At 41.5% G+C, this 17,799-nt stretch overlaps 1 protein-coding gene across 1 annotated transcript in view; it reads right to left on the reverse strand.

The window, feature by feature from the left end:
- C19H19orf12 (chromosome 19 C19orf12 homolog) overlaps positions 1-15,750 on the reverse strand; it is a 56,585-nt gene extending 40,835 nt beyond the window's left edge. The window contains exons 1-2 of the mRNA XM_075073648.1: positions 15,634-15,750; positions 8,618-8,706 (exon numbers count right to left, since the gene is read on the reverse strand). The gene's annotated coding sequence lies outside the window, so the exon portion shown is untranslated. The remainder of the gene's footprint in view (positions 1-8,617; positions 8,707-15,633) is intronic.
- Between the last annotated feature and the right edge of the window lie 2,049 nt (positions 15,751-17,799).

Here is a 17,799-nt window from a genome sequence, read left to right on the forward strand (position 1 = left end):
AAATAGTATACTGCAAGTGACCCTATCATTAGTCATTCTTTTCCTCTCATTTGGCGGTAGATATTCATTAGACCAGTGGTTCTCAACCAGGGGTACACAGAAGTCTTCCAGGACGTACATCAACTCATCTAGATATTTGCCTAGTTTTACAATAGGCTACATAAAAAGCACTAGCTAAATCAGTACAAACTAAAATGTAATACAGACAATGACTTGTTTATACTGCTCTATATGCTATACAACTGAAATGTTAATATTTTGAAATTATTAATATTAATATTCCAATTAATTTATTTTATAATTATATGGTAAAAATGAGAAAGTAAGCAATTTTTCATTAACAGTGTGCTGTGACACTTTTGTATTTTTATATCTGATTTTGTAAGCCAGTAGTTTTTAAATGAGGTGAAACTTGGAGGCACGCAAGACAACTCACACTCCTACAAGGAGTTCAATAGTCTGGAAAGGTTGAGAACCACTGCATTAGACTGGGTTTTCTCACTAAACATAACTAAATGATACAGGAGGTTTTGCATATGAAGTGAATCCTTCCTTGCTTTCTAGGGACCTTTTGTGGTATTAAGCAAAGAGGTTTGCCTCATCAGCTTGTTGAGTGACTTTGGAGAACAGTATGAGAGAGCTAAACCATCCCACTTTTGCTTGTGATGCTATAAAAGGTTCTCTCTTGATCTCCTTCACACTCAGGTGATGGAATGCGGAGATAAGCAAAATCAGTTTCAATGCCAAAAAGATGAACAACTGGTGCAGAAGGTCACAAAACACTATGAATTGCTTTATGTCACCCGAATCTTGAAGGATGATCCAAAAATATATACAAGAGTTTTGGAATAATAGAGAGCAACACAGTACCACTACCCAGGGAACACTGTGCAATACACATAAAGCAACTAAAATTTTAATGGGGAGTGGAATTATCTTTTGCATTAAGTGCAAAAAGAGTTCGTTTTAAAGAGAGAGAGGAAGAGTGAGAAAGAAGCAAGTCCGCTGTTAAGGAAAAGCAAGTTTATGCCTTATGTCCTGGAGAAATAGTTGAAGAATAATTCAACCCTATGCAAAGATTACTGTTCAAGGCTACCAAAGTCAGTGAGATTAGTAGGGAACTTTAGGACCAGATCCTACAAAGGGATCCACTGTACAGACACTCAGGTCTGCATGGAACTCATAGGTTTTAGTGTGACTCCACAAGGGTCTAAGAGTCTATGTGAGTGGATCCTTTAGTGGGATTGCAGCCTTAATTTGTTTTCCTGAGTCTGATGTTTTAGATTTGTGATCTTGTCAGATCTCATAAGCTAAACAGGGACAGACCTAATTATTATTTGGAAGGGTAATTACTTAGGAAGACCCAGGTTCTTACAGAAGTGGTGTTGGTGACTCACTGCCTCAGGCTGGTACTCTGACCTCTCAGTCAATATTGAATCAATCCCCATTTTAATACCAGGGATGGTATGGACATATAACTATGATCCTGACCATTTCTGGTGATTGAAGACTCCATGGAACTTTTTTCACATTCTAAATTCTAGAGCAGATAAACTCCATTCTACTTTCTAAAATTCTTCTTTATAGTGTCACTCACTTATGCTGTTCTGCACTTGCGCTGCTAGATGATTGCTGAGTCATGTTAACGGTGCAGAACGACTACTGGGCTTCCCTCTCAAAAAAAGCTATGTGAACCTGAATGTTGAAGCCAGTATTCTGAACCAGCAGAAGCAGCATGTACCCAGGTACTTATGCACATACTATAGCCGAAAGTGTGCCTTTGGCTGCCTTTAAATAGAGTATCATTAATAAACACACATAACTACATATATCTCCACATCTTTCAGAGGTAAGGAAAAAAGACTATTCCCAGATCTACTGCCTCCCACTCCTCTCCAGAACATACCTGAGAAAAATGTACACCAGAGTTCAACCTTATGGGCAAACTGCAAATAAAGTAGATACTGTGGATTTAAGATTTCATCTTAAAGTTCTTATCACACATTCCTTCACTGGAATGTCTTGGTCTAGTGCAACATGGGCAGAGTTAAGATATTTGGGATTATTTTAACAACACATTTCCAGTGTTTAAGGGTTTTTTAAGTGTGTCCTTGACTTTGAATTTCCAGACTTTCTAGTGTTTGTAGTTTTTAGAGCAATACATGTTCTGTGAAGGCTTTTTCTCTTCAGTGATAGGTACATACTGTCACAACCCAATGTCCCTCCCCTTAGGGAGTCCTATGGGAAGGTAGATCAGCACTGTATATTGCTAACACTGTTGCAAGCATCACAAAGCATTTTGCGGAGGGTTAAAGATATGTAAGTGGAGAGTGGAAGATTCCTTTGCAGGAGTATGAGAGGCTGAGGGGGCGGGAGAGAAAGAAGAAAGCAGAGAACGGGTTAATTCAACACTGCAGCTGGCAAGCTCAGTCTGAGGATGAGAAGCTAACTCCAGCCCAAGGCCAGCTGCTCCCTTCCAAGACAGAAGGGGGGAAGTCAACCCCCCCACAACCAGCCATGAGAAGAGAAGAACTAAGTTGAGCAAAGCTGCAGAGATAACAGCAAGAACAGTGAAAGAACAATGAGAGCGAATGAGACACAGAGGTGCAGAGATAACAGTGAGAGCGAATGAAACAGCAACAGCAAAGGCCAACAGAGGGGAAAACAAGTCTCCGGAGCTGGGATGTTTTGGGAAACCGGGGAGGCCACAGAAAGCCTGTTTGGACTGGTATAAGAGCACCAGGAACAGAAGGCCCTGGACAAAAACATCCCCAAAGGAACCGAGGACATATAACCCTCCTGAGAGCCAGAGCAAGCTGAAAAGCACAGCAGATCCTTGGATGACCTGGGCCCAGGACAGCACTCCCGTCCACCTTCCGCCCCCCACCTCCCTTTTTCTGACATTACACTCAGACTTGGCCAGTCTGGGTCGTGCATGTGTGAGTATGAAAGTGGGTTAGGGCTTGGGGTATTAATGCTTTCTTTCTTCCCCTGAGTGACATGGGAGCGTTCCCAGCACTCTGCTGTTATTTTATTTTATCAATAAAGCTTTAAAATTTAGACCCTTGGTATGCTTCGTCATCTCCTCCCTGAAAAGATTCTGAGGCATCATCCTGATCAACTGATGCCTTCAGGCAGATTGGTAACAAAAATCTGTCCTAATACAACCCTAGGTCCACGTAAACACAATGTATTTATTTATTTATTTATTGCTAGAAATACAGTAACTCCTCACTTTAAGTCATCCTGGTTAACGTTGTTTCGTTGTTACTTTGCTGATCAATTAGGGAACATGCTCATTTAAAGTTGTGCAATGCTCCACGCTTACGTTGTTTGGCTGCCTGCTTTCTCCACAGCTGGCAGCCTCCCTCCACCCCCTCCTCCCCAACAGCACCTCCCGCCTGCTGGCAGACCCTGCGGATCAGCACCTTCCCCTCTTCCCCCACCTCCTGCCTGCAGCAATCAGCTGACTTGTGGCATTTTGGGGGCAGGAGGGAGTGGGGAGGAGCAAGGACTTGGCATGCCTCATCTCCAGTGCCAGTGGGTTGTGCCTGTGTAGGGTAAGGCAGGGGCGCTTCCCAACTATAGTACGGTACCTGTATTAAATTGCTTGTTTAAAATTGTTTAAAGCTTATACCTGTATTAAATTGCTTGTTTAAAATGTATATATAATGCCTTTTTTCTGGCAAAAAACTTTTCCCCTGGAACCTAATCCCCCCTATTTATATTAATTCTTATGGGGAAATTGGATTCGTTTAACATTGTTTCACTTAAAGTTGCATTTTTCAGGAACATAACTACAAAGTTGAGTGAGGAGTTACTGTATGCACTAACAGCCTGATCCAAAGACAAGGGGAATCTTTCCATTGACTTCAATGGGTGTTAGCTCTCCTGTGTGACATAGGGGTTAGCATGTGTTCTGCTCATTCCTTCCACATACACATGCACCTCATTGCCAGATGATGAACAAGGTCGAATAAAATTATTTTGATACATTGAGGGCCTGATTCAAAGCTTCTTGAAGCCCATGGAAATATTCCTACTGATGAACTGAGGAATTTCTCAAGCTTTCTCAGAGGTTCCTCATGCAGTGTCAATCTTTTCTTAAAGAGCAATTATCTCATGGGCCACCTCCCATCTCCTTTGCAATCCCATGGACAACTTCCCTTCCCATTTACGATCATTTGGTGGCTACCACAGCAATTGCTTACCTGGGAAGGCAACAGCAGGGAAGTGTTTACGTACTTTTTAGCCATCTTGGAATGTGATTTAGCAGCTGGAAACAAAGAGATTCAACACCACGTGACCAGCCAGCTTTCCACAGACAATCAGCAAGTGCTTTATAGATCACTGGCTCTCCACAAGCCTCAGTTTGGGGGACATACTAAATAAGAATTAGGAACTAATTAGAGGAAAACCGAAGCACCTTAGTTAAATAAATAAAATACAAAAATCTTACATTTATATAGAATCTTTTAACTTAAAAGATCCCAAAGCATTTTACATACAAACAATCCACATACAGAACAGGAGTACTTGTACTTGTACTTTCGCGAAAGCTCATGCTGAAATAAATTTGTTAGTCTCTAAGGTACCACAAGCACTCCTGTTCTTTTTGCGGATACAGACTAACACGGCTGCTACTCTGAAATCCACATACAGGACATCCATGTCACCAATGAAATGCAGCTATCTCTGGGCTGGAGGGCATCACCCAAGCAGACAATCTTAAATTGGAAAGAGGAAATTTTGGCCAAATTGGGGCCAGTCCTTTCTCTTACGAAAATCTATCTGGGATGTTTTTACGTCTGCTCTGAGCAGACAGGAACTCAGTTTTCCGAATCCTGTTGAAAGACTCACAGCCTGATGTGCCAATTTTTACACTACGGGAGGATAAAGGGCTGAGATTCTGCTGCGATTAGAATAAACAAGGTTTATTCATTTCTGTCAAACAGTAGATGTCTCCCTTTGCCTGGATTTGATCTGTGTGTAAAATGTGCATAAAATGTCTACAGCCAGCATTACTTCTCTTTTTTCCAGCTAACGTTCCCATCATGCCTTGTACAAAAATCCACAGGGGAGGAAAGATAACGCTGAGCACAAACCCTGAGAATAGAGCCCCATGAAAGCAACAAATTATAAACTCTACAGAAGAGATTTTCTTCTGAAAGATCATAGGTCTCATGCTTTAGTCATGGCCTGTTCCTTTGCCAGCAGGTTTGGAGAGAGTGATCTGTAAGAGCTAAGTGATTTCTTTCAAGTAAGCTTCTCACGATGACTACAGAAAGCTAAAGGATTACAGTACACAAACAATGGGAGAAAAGCTGCTTCAAATAATACATCCAGACAATAGGGTTGCCGTTATGATAGCAATACAAAATATGGAAGAGGATTTAAATGAAATGAGTGCTATTTGTACACCTCTGAGGACTCACGTGTGAAAAATTTGGCAGCACTGATATTTATAGCGCTTGTTGCTCCACCCCTTAAACAATGAGGCTAAACCCCATATGTACAGGAGTTGGTAGGGCACAAACATTTTTGCTAATCACATTGCATGCAAAATCAGGAAGACAAAGGGAACTAGTAATGCTTATACTAGCATTGGGGAAATAATTAAGCATGAATAAAATATTGTATGTGGATTTGAAATAAATGTGAAGCGCTCTTGGAAACAATTCTGTTGTTTTCAGTTGTGCTGGTTTTCCCCCGTTTCACAAAATAATTTGCATTTCATTTAAATAAGGAACATATATTGTTGCAAACTTTCTATTTTATTTACATAAAACAAAATGCTCATTTCCATTATTGTTTAGATAACCTGGCATCTGCAGAGATTTTTTGAAGGTAAAGTTTTCTCCCTCCCCAAATTATGACAGACACCATGATGAGCATGGGGCATAGACAGACAGACAGAAATCTACTATAAGCCCTACTGCACAGTAGGCTAATATCTTTCTGCAGGCATAAGAAAGACATGGGACCAGATCATTGATTCCAGCCATGTTCTGCTTTGTGCTCCTGCAATCTTGGAGGCATCTGGTGTTGGTTGGACCATTGCGTAAATTAGAGCAGCCTCCTGGACAGTGATGCTGGCTGGAGTGCAGTGTGTATTGGCTGTGCCCTTTCTTTCCCCAGCTGCATGTTCCCTGAACCAGAACTGGGAAGCAAAAGTCTGTCTTGTAGGTGATCTGCTGAGACAGCGAATATTTAGACCAGCTTTCTGGGCCCTTTGCACCACTGAAGTGACACAAATGGCCCGGATCAGGGTCAGTCTCTACGATTACTATTCTGTCCAGTTTTTGTTAGAGCAGGGATGTGCACTGTGACTTTAATACAATGTTACTGTGAAGAAGTGAACTATCCTTTTAAAGGACAGGCTGGAGCCTACAACTAAGACAGCCTAGGTGTAATCAAGAAGGTCCCCCTTCCCCATTCTGGGGCTTGGCCTGGGCTGTTTAAACATGAAGTTGGGTAGGAATAGAGAGAGATTAGAAGCCATGCAGCTTACAATGGAGTCTCTCAGGTTCAGGGGTCTAGCCTGAGTAAGCCCAGAGACTTTGTATGGGGACTTTAATTTTGGGAGCTCTGCACTGGGGTCTGAACTGCTGTTACAAGTCCTCCTTCCCTGAGTCCGTATGAAAAGGGACAACACATGGCTTTTATACTTACTTTCAGGAATCTCCCTTTATTGGCATCTGTATATGTTTGAATTCTCATCCTCACTAACCATAAATAATAGGTGATCTTTGGACCCTAAACCTTCTCTCATGCCTTAACGTATGTGCGCAAATAGCTCAATGCCTGGGTTTATTACTGATTCAAATGCACCTCTCCTGAAAGGCTCTTCATCTTCTCTCATCTTGACTATTTTAACTTCCTTCTGTGACCTTCTCAAGCTCATCTCTTCCATCCTCAAATAACTCCACCCAGTTCCCCATTTATGTAAAACCCTCCATGAATTTGTTTCAAATCGTCTCACAGGCCTTGTCCGTCTATTTCCCTCCCTGTTCCCATCACTCTTACCTCCCTTCTGTCCTTTCACACCTTATTGCCTTTCTCAGATAACAACGCTGAGCAATAACAATTCAGTACTCTTCATAAGCAGTAAATCCACACCATTAAAAAGAAACCAAATTATTCTGATCCTGCCAAAAGTGAGTTCAATATTGCTTAAAAGTTAAACATATACATATCCCTTTGCAGGATCAGTTAGCTATCTAAACCCATATTTAGGTTCCAAAGGACCTCTGAAAACCAGACTACCTGTTCAGGTACAAAAGTAGGTATTGCATTGCCTAATTTTAGTTTGAATATTTTAGCTATAATGCACTATAAGACAACAGAAATATATTAATCATTCTGGTTTCTGCCCCATGCAGAATCTTAAGCATTGGTCTCCTTCAAAATATTGATAATTATTTCATTTTATCCTGCTCCTTTCTGTACACTGTCCTGAGACTTAAAAAATGATCGTTTTCCTCTTTCCACACAGCTATTGCTGCTTTTCCCTGTGCTCTGTTATCAGAATATGCCCAACACTTTAGATTTTCAGAAAAGGACATGAAGTCATTTAACAGATGCTCTGTTTATAGAAGAATATACTGTAGTTGTATACTTTCATAGATTCATAGATTCATAGACTCTAGGACTGGGAGGGACCTCGAGAGGTCATTGAGACCAGTCCTCTGCCCTCATGGCAGGACCAAATACTGTCTAGACCATCCCTGATAGACATTTATCTTACCTACTCTTAAATATCTCCAGAGACGGAGATTCCACAACCTCCCTAGGCAATTTATTCCAGTGTTTAACTACCCTGACAGTTAGGAAAGAAGTTTTTCCTAATGTCCACCCTAAATCTCCCTTGCTGCAGTTTAAGCCCATTGCTTCTTGTTCTATCTTTAGAGGCTAAGGTGAACAAGTTTTCTCCCTCCTCCTGATGACACCCTTTTAGATACCTGAAAACTGCTATCATGTCCCCTCTCAGTCTTCTCTTTTCCAAACTAAATAAACCCAGTTCTTTCATCCTTCCTTCATAGGTCATGTTCTTTCCTAAATCTAATCTTTTTTTTTTTTGTCTTCCTAGAAACAAAAGAATTCAAATGTCTTTTCCAAGTCAGAGCTGAAGGAATCCCTTTAAGTGACATAAGTCCCTACGCTCTGTTTCACCACTGAATAAGCTGAAATGATTGGGTCTACTTCATGATTCCCAGATATCACTAGGGTGTGCTATAGATCATGATATTTCAGTAAAGCACTTGTTAACAAGGCAATCTATCTGCTATACTAAATATTTTAAATTTAATTCCAAACATGAAAGCAATGCACACTGATCCAAATACACATTTAAAACAACATTTAAAGCACTTGAGAGAGGCAATATCATAACACTTGTTAACAGTTTAAAACTTTTTGCTACATACGCTTGGAGAAACATACAATAGTGCATGGCTACAAAGAGTTAGTGAGAGCTAGACAGATGATCAATCAATCTAAAATGCCTACAAATCGATAAAACCTAAAAGAAGAGATCTAAATAGTGACTGAAAAATTGGAATGGAACATGTATATATAAGAAGCATAACCAATAAGGGACCTATTGTAGAAAACTTACTTTGGTGTGCACTCATATGGAGATTGGCATCAAATGGGATTATTCACCCGAGCAAGTGCTTGCTCATGAGTCAGGGCTGCACATTCAAGCTGTAAATAGTAACGATGAATAACATGTCATTAATGAGTAGATATGAAAAATAGAACTGCTCTTACTTCCATGGACGTCAATGGCAAAACTCCTAATAACTGTAGTGGGAGTAGAATCAGGCCCATCCTGGGGGACTACATAGCTGAAAGTCGGTAATGGGAGGGGGAACCCACTAGCACTTGCACCTTGATTCGGCAGTATGTAAGCATATGCTTAACTTCAAGCATGTAGCTGGATTTAAAGTTAAGCAGATCCTTAAAGACAGGCACGAGCTTAAGTGCTTTGCTGAACTGGAGCCTCCAATACCAATTCAAATCCAGGCTACAGTATGCTGATAGCACCGGAAGAGCACTGCCGTCTGATGGTCTGTTGATTCAGTGGCCTATGTGAAATGGATTTGGTGGCCTCAGTCCATGTCCCAGTGCATGATTATTATTTCTATTACTGTGACACCTAAAGCCCCAGTCCTGGACCTGCACCCCACTGTGCTAGGTGCTGCACAAAACAGAGCAAAAAGATGGTCCCTGCCCCAATGTGCACATCACGAAACCCATCTCCCTAATTAGCTATCCTGCAAGTCATCTCCAAAGAGGGCCAAACACTGAACATGCTCTGAATCTAAAGTAGTTTCTCCCCTTTTGAGGTGCCCCCCCCCCCGTATCACAATTGAAACATGTTGGTAGAGCCCTGAGAGGAGGCTTATGCTTTCGCTCTCTGAGTTGGTTCTGTCCCAAAGAGCCTTTAGTCTCCAGGGCTCTCAATCCAGCTGCTCTCATGAGTGTTAGATTCACACCAAATGTCAAAAAATCAGATCTCCCTGGAAGTGTGCATTGGCCAAGTTAGTGGGAACGGTTAGACTGGTGACATTCACATATACACCTACGTACTGTAAAACTGGTGTTTGCTGTGACAGTTCAGTGTAAGTGTGTGATACAATGGCTGGAATTCAGCTGAAACAGAAGAATTAGGGACGGATCTTCAGATGATGTGAACTAGCATAGCTCTGTTGACTTCAATGCAGCTACACTCCTTTACACCACCTGATGATCTGCCTCTTAAAGTTTTAGCTGGATGTTTTCCTCACAGTTTCCCCCCTGCTCTCCACCCTAAGCATTAATTATTCTTCCCCTGTGCTGTAGTTAAACCATATGGTGCCAACTACTACTAGTCAGTGGTGGAACAAATAGGGACAGTTGGCAACTTCTGATCTACTTAAACTGGAAAAAGACAACAACAAAAAATCAGATCCACTTTAACTGAAATCTGAAAAGAGTGACCTTAATGGACAAGGGATGTGAAGCATGTGATATATTCTCTATCACTGATCTATGTAGCCCTTGCCAGATCTCTAATTATATGCATCTTCCCGTTCCATGGCCAGCACATTTTCTCAGGTTTGCCTTGGATCATAAAACAATATGTCCTTTTCAACTGCATGAAAGACAGCACCAGTGGTTTTACTAAAGCTGGTAGGAGAATGTAACATTTTGTAAAATGTAAAATTCCAGAGTAGTTTGTTTTGATCATCTTCATGAAATTACCTTCTTTTAGATTTAAAATCTGCATTTCACTGTGAAAAAACAATGTTCCAGCATAATCTTTTCATTGCACCTGGAATTTCACCTCTACATCTGGTAGCATGGAAAGTTTAAGGCTCTATCCACAGAGAATTTATTTACACTAGTATTTGGTCCAGTTCTCCATGACACTGCTAATAACACTATCTAAGTCCTTGATCTTGCAAATCCTTGTATTTTACACATGTGTGCGGCATTCCACTGAAGTCAATGGGAGTTTTCTCATAAGTTCAGCATGTGTATAAGTGTTTGCAGGGTCCGAGCCATAGTTGCAACTGCATATATGCTAGGGAAAGGCCCTGTTTGTGAGTTAGGCTGCAGGGAGGCTCTGGTGTCTTGTTGATTCTTGTTGCTCTAGTTTTGTTAATTTTACAATTTAATTTTTAAGATGCTTCCTTTCAATCTCACTTGCTGGGAAACTAAAGATAATTCTATAAAGCCTAAAAATAAACCTGGATCTGCTAAAAAATTCAGCATTTCACTCCTAGGCTTCCACCAGCTGGGCCCGTCTGCTTTAGATTTGACACAATTTATAAAAATGAACAAGTTTACATGAGGAAGATGAACATGTATATTCATTTTGCCAAAATATTGTGCAGGGCACTTATTACGCTTTATTTTTGCTGATTTCTTTCCCTGTATCCCTTTAACACTATGGATGGGTTACATTAGTCTTCCTTCCATAAAGTATGTCCAAATGCACACTCTTTTGCACTCATATTCCCTTCAGGTTTTGCTCATCACATTTATTAAGCTACTTAATTCTCAAGGATCTATTGTAGATATAGTGAAGACCCCCTGAACACCAGTTAAGAATAAAGGTGTAATGAGAATAAATGACACACACATACCAATTTCCACATGTCCTACACAGTGTGACCTTTTTATGTAAACATCTACTGCATAAATAAATCAGATCTATTAATAGGAACTCCCCTCAAATCAAACAATGAAAGTATAACAGTTAGCAGCCCAGTTAAAAGAATCAACCTATTAAATAAATAAATTTGCTCTACACCAATTTATGTCACGGCTGTACTTAAGGCAAAACCTTTTAAAGGAATAGATTTACTGTGCATACATATCTCCACTGGGTATGTGTAATTACGCAAAGGAAAGGCATTACTTTTTTAAAGTGGATGAATGGGTGATACTTCTTGATTTAGTGCAAGACACAGAAAAATGGTAATAGCATGAAATAAGCATTTGCAAAACTGTTTTGGCAGACAGAAAATATTTGATTTACCTAGGGCATCCATCAGGTTCTGTATTTTAGATCAAAGTAGATAAATAGCAAGGCAAATGGATATTTGGGGGAAAATCTACTGCTTTTCTGTCAACCCTGCAAGTAAGTTAAATGTTTGAAGGTGAAAAAAAAAAGGCTCTCACATGGACAGAATAAAGTAATGATTCATCACTAATCTAGCAAATACAGGAGTTGTGTATTTACCTGGAAAGGTGAGAATTTCATGGAAGAAAATGCTACACAGGGCCCCACTTGTCACTGATGTCCTGATCCTGAGAGATTTCAATGAGGGTTGAGGTGCTCAGCATTTCCAGTGCTTAGACCCTCAAGAGGGAAACATTTTACCTCCTCCCTCTGCCTTCAAGTTGGTTCACAATTATTTTCCTTCCTATGACTTTCAGCTCTGTCTTGAACTCACATGGGTTTATGAAAGATATTCCAATTCAGGGCAAAGGAGCCCTCTCCCCCAAAACAGAAATCTGTGCTTCCCTTAGTAATATATATATAAAAAAAAAAATTCTCCTCTCACCCCTATGGGTGGTATGTGTCTTCCTCAACCTTGGGTCCTCTACCAGAGGCCTGGGAGTTTGAGGGTTCTGCGCAGTATCTTGCTGTCTTAGACTGCTCTCTGACAGAGAGTCTGATGTTGTTCTCTGGGATTGTGGACATCTACCAGCTTAGGAGTCACCCCAAGTGCTCTACCAACTGGGACCACTTTGGCCATTCACTTTCCACATCTTCTAGTTCCTCTTTCAGGCTGTACTTTCAGAGTTCCATATCCTTCTCTGATGTTTGCTGTCACTTGCACTGCTTATCTATCCCAGCTGTTGCTCGCAATGGAGGGTGCAGTGAAGTTTCACTTCAGTTGGGTGCACATCACTTGTCTTCCAGGTCTTCTTGAGTCTGGATGTAATGTGGAGTTGGTCATCTCAAGCTGTGAGAGCAGCTCTCTTTACTATGTTGAAGATTGGATAACTAGCTGTTTCTAGTAAGTATGATGTAGTCTTTGTCCATCCATAGTCCCCTCATACATCCCCTCTCATTAGGTACTGTTTAGTGCATCTCATCATCCAGTTTCTTGTATCGTCCACAAACGGTTTGTTCCAGTACCACTTATCGTCAGATTGTCCTGGTTCCTCAACATCTGGCGCGGACCTTGTTAATCCGGGCGACGTCCGAGCCGGCATGACTCTTCTAGTTCATGTCACTCTCATATTTGAGGTAGGCAGGTGAAGCATTAGGGGGTCTTTTGCCCAAGGACCCCTACTGGAAAGTTGGGTACCAACCAGGATTTGAACCCCGGTCTCTCATATCAAAGGGTGGTCTCCTGTATCAAAGGGCGGCGCTCTTAACCACTACGCTATCCAGTCACTATTATATATATATAAATAGCGTGTATATATACATACACACACAAAGGGCCAAATTCATCACTTGTCTGATGGGGTGAACCTACCTTTACTTTTCTCAACTATACAGAAATAAAGGTCTGTAAGGATTTTATACATACGAACATAAGAAAGGCCATACCGAGTCAGATCAATGGTCCATCTAGCCCATTATCCTGGCTTTTGATAGTGGCCAATGTCAAATGCTTCAGAGGGAATGAACAAAACAGAAAAATTATTGTGTGATTCAGCCCCTGTCATCCAGTATCAGCTTCTGGCAGTTGGAGATTTAGGGTCACCTTGAGCATGGTGTTGCGTCTCTGACCATTTTGGCTAATACCCATTGATCAGCCTATCCTCCATGAACTTATCTAATTCTTTTTTGAACCCAATTATAGTTTTGGCCTTCACTACATCCACTGGCAATGAGTTCCACAGGTTGACTGTGCATTGTATGAAGAAATACTTACTTGTGTTTATTTTAAACTTACTGTCTATTAATTTTATTGAGTGGCCCCCGTTTCTTGTGTTGGGAAGGGGTAAACAATACTTCTCTATTAACTCATGATTTTATAGACCTCTAGCATATCCCTCCACAGTAGTTTCTTTTCTAAACTGAACAGTCCCAATCTTTGTAATCTCTACTCGTATGGACTCTGTTCTATACCCTTAATCATATTTGGTGCTCTTCTCTGTACCTAAAAATAATAGCTCTGGTGTGGGAATCTCCCTCACATCCTCTGCAGTGAACACCCATGCTAAGAATTCATTTAGTTTATCTGAAATGGCCTTGTCTTCCTTGCATGCTCCTTTAGTACTTTGATCATCCAGTGGCCCCATTGATTGTTTGGCATGCTTCCCACTTCTGATATACTTGAAAAAAACTGCTGTTAGCTTTTGTGTCTTTTGCTAATTACTCTTCAAATTCTTTTTTGACCTGCCGAATTACGCTTTTACACTTGACTTGCTAGTATTTATGCTCCTTTCTATTTTCCTCAGTAGGATCTGACTTCCAGTTTTTCAAGGCTGCCTTTGTGCCTCTAACCACTTCTTTTACTCTTCTGTTTAGCCATGGTGGCATTTTTTGGTCCTATTATTGTTTTTTTTTTTACTTGGTATTCATTTAGTTTGTGCCTAATATGGTGTTTTTAAATACTTTTCATTCAGCTTGCAGGCATTTCACCCTTGTGACTGTTCCTTTTGATTTCTGTTTAACTAACTTCCTCATTTTTGTGTGTTTCCCCTTTTTAAAGTTAAATGCTCCTGTGGTGGGTTTATTGTCAAATTTAATTCCATTATAGTTTCTATTATCTAGTGACACAGCTATATTCACCTCTTGGATCAGATCCTGTGCTTCACTTAGGACTAAATCAAGAATTGTCTCTCCCCTTGTGGGTTCCAGGACAAGCTGCTCCAAGAAGTAGTTTTTAATGGTGTCTAGAAATTTTATCTTTGCATCCTGTCCTTAGGTGACACACACTTAGTCAATAGGGGGAATAATTGAAATTCACCATTATTATTGGGTTTTCCGTTTTTGCAGCCTCTCTAATCTCTCTGAGCATTTCACAATCACTGTCATCATCCTGATCAGGTGGTCAGTATATTCTGACTGCTATACTCTTATTGTTCAGGCATGGAATTTCTATCCACACAGATTCTATGATACAGTTTAATTCAATTAAGATGTTTATTATATTTGACTTTATGATTTTTTTAACATACAGTGCCATTCCCTCAACAACCTGATCTTCTCCATCATTCCTATATATTTGGTACCCTGATATTACAATATCCCATTGATTATCATTGTTCTGCCAAGGATCTGTGATGCCTATTATATTAATATTCTCATTTAATACCAGGAACTCAAGTTCACCCATCTTAGTATTTAGACTTCTGGCTTTTGTACATGAACACTTACAAAATTTGTCAATATTTAGTTATCTGCCTTCATGTGATATAATTGAATGGAACTCTGTTTTGTTTGACAGTTTCTCTTCAGTTCCTACCTGTATGTTATCAACTTCTGTCTTATCCTCTTTCCTAGGATATAGAATATTCCCTTTAGCAAATCTTCCCTTAAGGGATATCTCTGTCTGAACCATGTTGTCCTCTGCACCTGTCGACTTTCCCTCAGAAAGGCTCAGATGATATAGGGACAGGGGCGGCTTTAGCTTTTTTGCCACCCTAAGCATGGCAGGCAGGCTGCCTTCGGTGGTTGCTTGTGGGAGGTCCCTGGTCCCGCTGATTTGGTGGCGCGCCTGCGAGAGGTCCGCTGTTCCCACGGCTTTGGCGTACTCACCGCTGAATTGCTGCTGAATCCATGGGACCGGCGGACTTCCTGCAGGCAAGCCGCTGAAGGCTGCCTGACTGCTGCCCTCACAGGGACCGGCAGGGCACCCCCCCCCCGTGGCTTGCTGCCCCAGACACACACTCGGAGCGCTGGTGCCTGGAGCCGCTGCTGTATGGGGAAGACTGATAGCCAACTGGGAGGTGCAGCTCTGCAAGACTGTTCCATGCTGTTCCTTCAACAAAGACAAACTCCTGTGCTGAGGCTCACTGGCAAATTGATTCTTCTGTGCTTCTGAGAGGAGGCCAGGAGGTGGCAGAACCAAGAACCAGCTGCTCTCTGTGGCAGAATTCCCCGAGGAGCTCCCCAGTGCACAGAAGAGCACGTCTGCTGTTACACCACTTCAGCATGCATCCCCTACTCACTTGACCATCAGAGAATGGAGAAAGGCCTGGGGCCAGGGACTCAATACCCTTCCAGAACTCTTTGAAATGTCTTGCATCACCAGAGGGCAGTAGGAAGGAGCCCCTGCAATCTATGGTGCACAGGAACCACTCATGTAATTGTCTACTGAAAAGAGGTGAAAGAAGCAACCAGGTACAATTTATTTTGCACAGATATGTAAAAACCCAGCCACACTTTAAAACTTATAATAATAAGGCACAGCTGGCCAAGCCCTAGGATATGCACCTTGCACACTTAGAGCAAAAAACACCTGGGTCACTTCAGTGGAGTTACACCCAGGATAGCCTTGGCCCTGTCTTGTTTTTCCCTGGTGCAGTTCTTCATTTATGCCCTAAAGAGCATGAGGTGTTTCAGTGATGTTTTGAACAAGACTCCTGGCTGAAAATCTGGGAGGGTGTTACAGCGGAGGAATGTGTTTGGCAGATCCTTCTACATCACTATAGCACAGAGGATTCCCTTGCCTTCCAAAGTGCTATTTGACAGTTCATGCCATGGAGTTTGAAATGCCATGTATATCTTGAAGCTTTAATACTATGGTGCTCAGACAGTGCAAGGGAGCTCTACTGAGGTAGTAAGTCAGATCCTCCACTGTGATCTGCCCCCTTTGCACTGTTTCCTGGCAAAAAGGGTCTCAAAAGTAGCTGGATCTCACTCACTAGAAAGAGGTCATACAAGACGTACTAGGGCTGAGAAGGCACATGCCAGAGCTCTCCTTTGCTCCCACAATCCCCTGTTGGTGGACAGATCCCAGGGCGTTGTTCTAACTAGCATGCTTTAGAACAGGCTTATATGCCAGGGTCAAGACTGGCACAGAATTTGTCTCAGAATCAAGAAGCCACATCTAATTCTTTTGTAACCTCCCTCCCCTCGCCCACTTCAGCTGTGCCCTGTGTCTGCTGGGCACAGCTAAGACTTTGGCACACACACAATGAAGTCTGAAAAATTTGGGGTCAAGCCTTGTTTGAAGGAAGAATCATAATAGGTGCCAATATAACTCTAAGCCTAGGTATAAAATGAGTGCTAAAACAGTAATCTGGGTAGTAAGGCTGGATTGTATTTCTCCTCCATAATAAATCTGCATTGTACGTGTATATTAAAGCCAGTCCCTTGATGCATCCAGTTTCAGTGATAAAAACTTGGTGAGGGACAAAAGTTATTGGGCAAGGATTCATATGATTGCTGATTGTCCTTGATTGGCAACAATGCTACATTTTCTCCTGACCTATAAGAGGTGCCCTTGTGATTTGGGAGCATGAAGAAATTCAGTATTTGACAGATTTATACAGTAGGAATACACTAATGTCCTTTGACCCACTTAAGAAAAAATACAACCTACCAAATTGTCATTTTTATGGGTATTTACAACTGAGGCACTTTGTAAACCTAAGAACTAATATTCCCCAAAGGAAATCTGTACTCTTGAATCTTGATAAATTATTGAAAATACAAGCCACTACTAACCCTGCAATCTCTCTCTTCTATATTTCCTGGTTTTGGTTACATAGGAATTGTCATAGTGGACTGGACTGTTGGTCTATTTAATCAGCTATCCTGTCCCAGCTACGGCTAGTGTTTGATGCTTCAGAGAAAGGGAGAATCCCATATTGCACCCAGCTAATAGATCAATGCGAACAGTACTCCTTCCTGAACCTGGCAGGTGACCAGCATCTGCCTGGAATTACTCACATCATTGTCCTAGCTCGCATATTGCTAGTGTAGAAATGTAGAAAAGAATTCTCCAGCCCTGTTTTGAAATTCAGCTGCAGCATCTGACCCCGTGAACTGCACAGGTTGACTATGGTATGAACAAGAGTTTCCCTTTGTGGGTTCTTAATTTACTGCCCTTTACAGGCCAGACAGCCCAAGGAACCTCCACTTGACTATGACACCTCAGTCCCACTCTGTCCCATCGACCTGCATGCTATGCATCACACTGAAACAAAACTAGAATTTAATCCTTAGATCTCTGCCAAATAGTCCTCTATGCTGATAGTCTCTGCCTCCTTATCTACCTGGGATTTCCTCAGAAAGGTTCAAGAGAAGTCAAGCGGGTACCTTTGTGCCTTTTAAAATCTCCCCCGAGAAGCTGAAAGGGTGGTTATATCCCTACCCTATTTGGGGTGCGG

This window comes from Chelonoidis abingdonii, chromosome 19 (genome assembly GCF_003597395.2).
Source record: "Chelonoidis abingdonii isolate Lonesome George chromosome 19, CheloAbing_2.0, whole genome shotgun sequence".
Classification (NCBI taxonomy): Eukaryota; Metazoa; Chordata; order Testudines; family Testudinidae; genus Chelonoidis; species Chelonoidis abingdonii.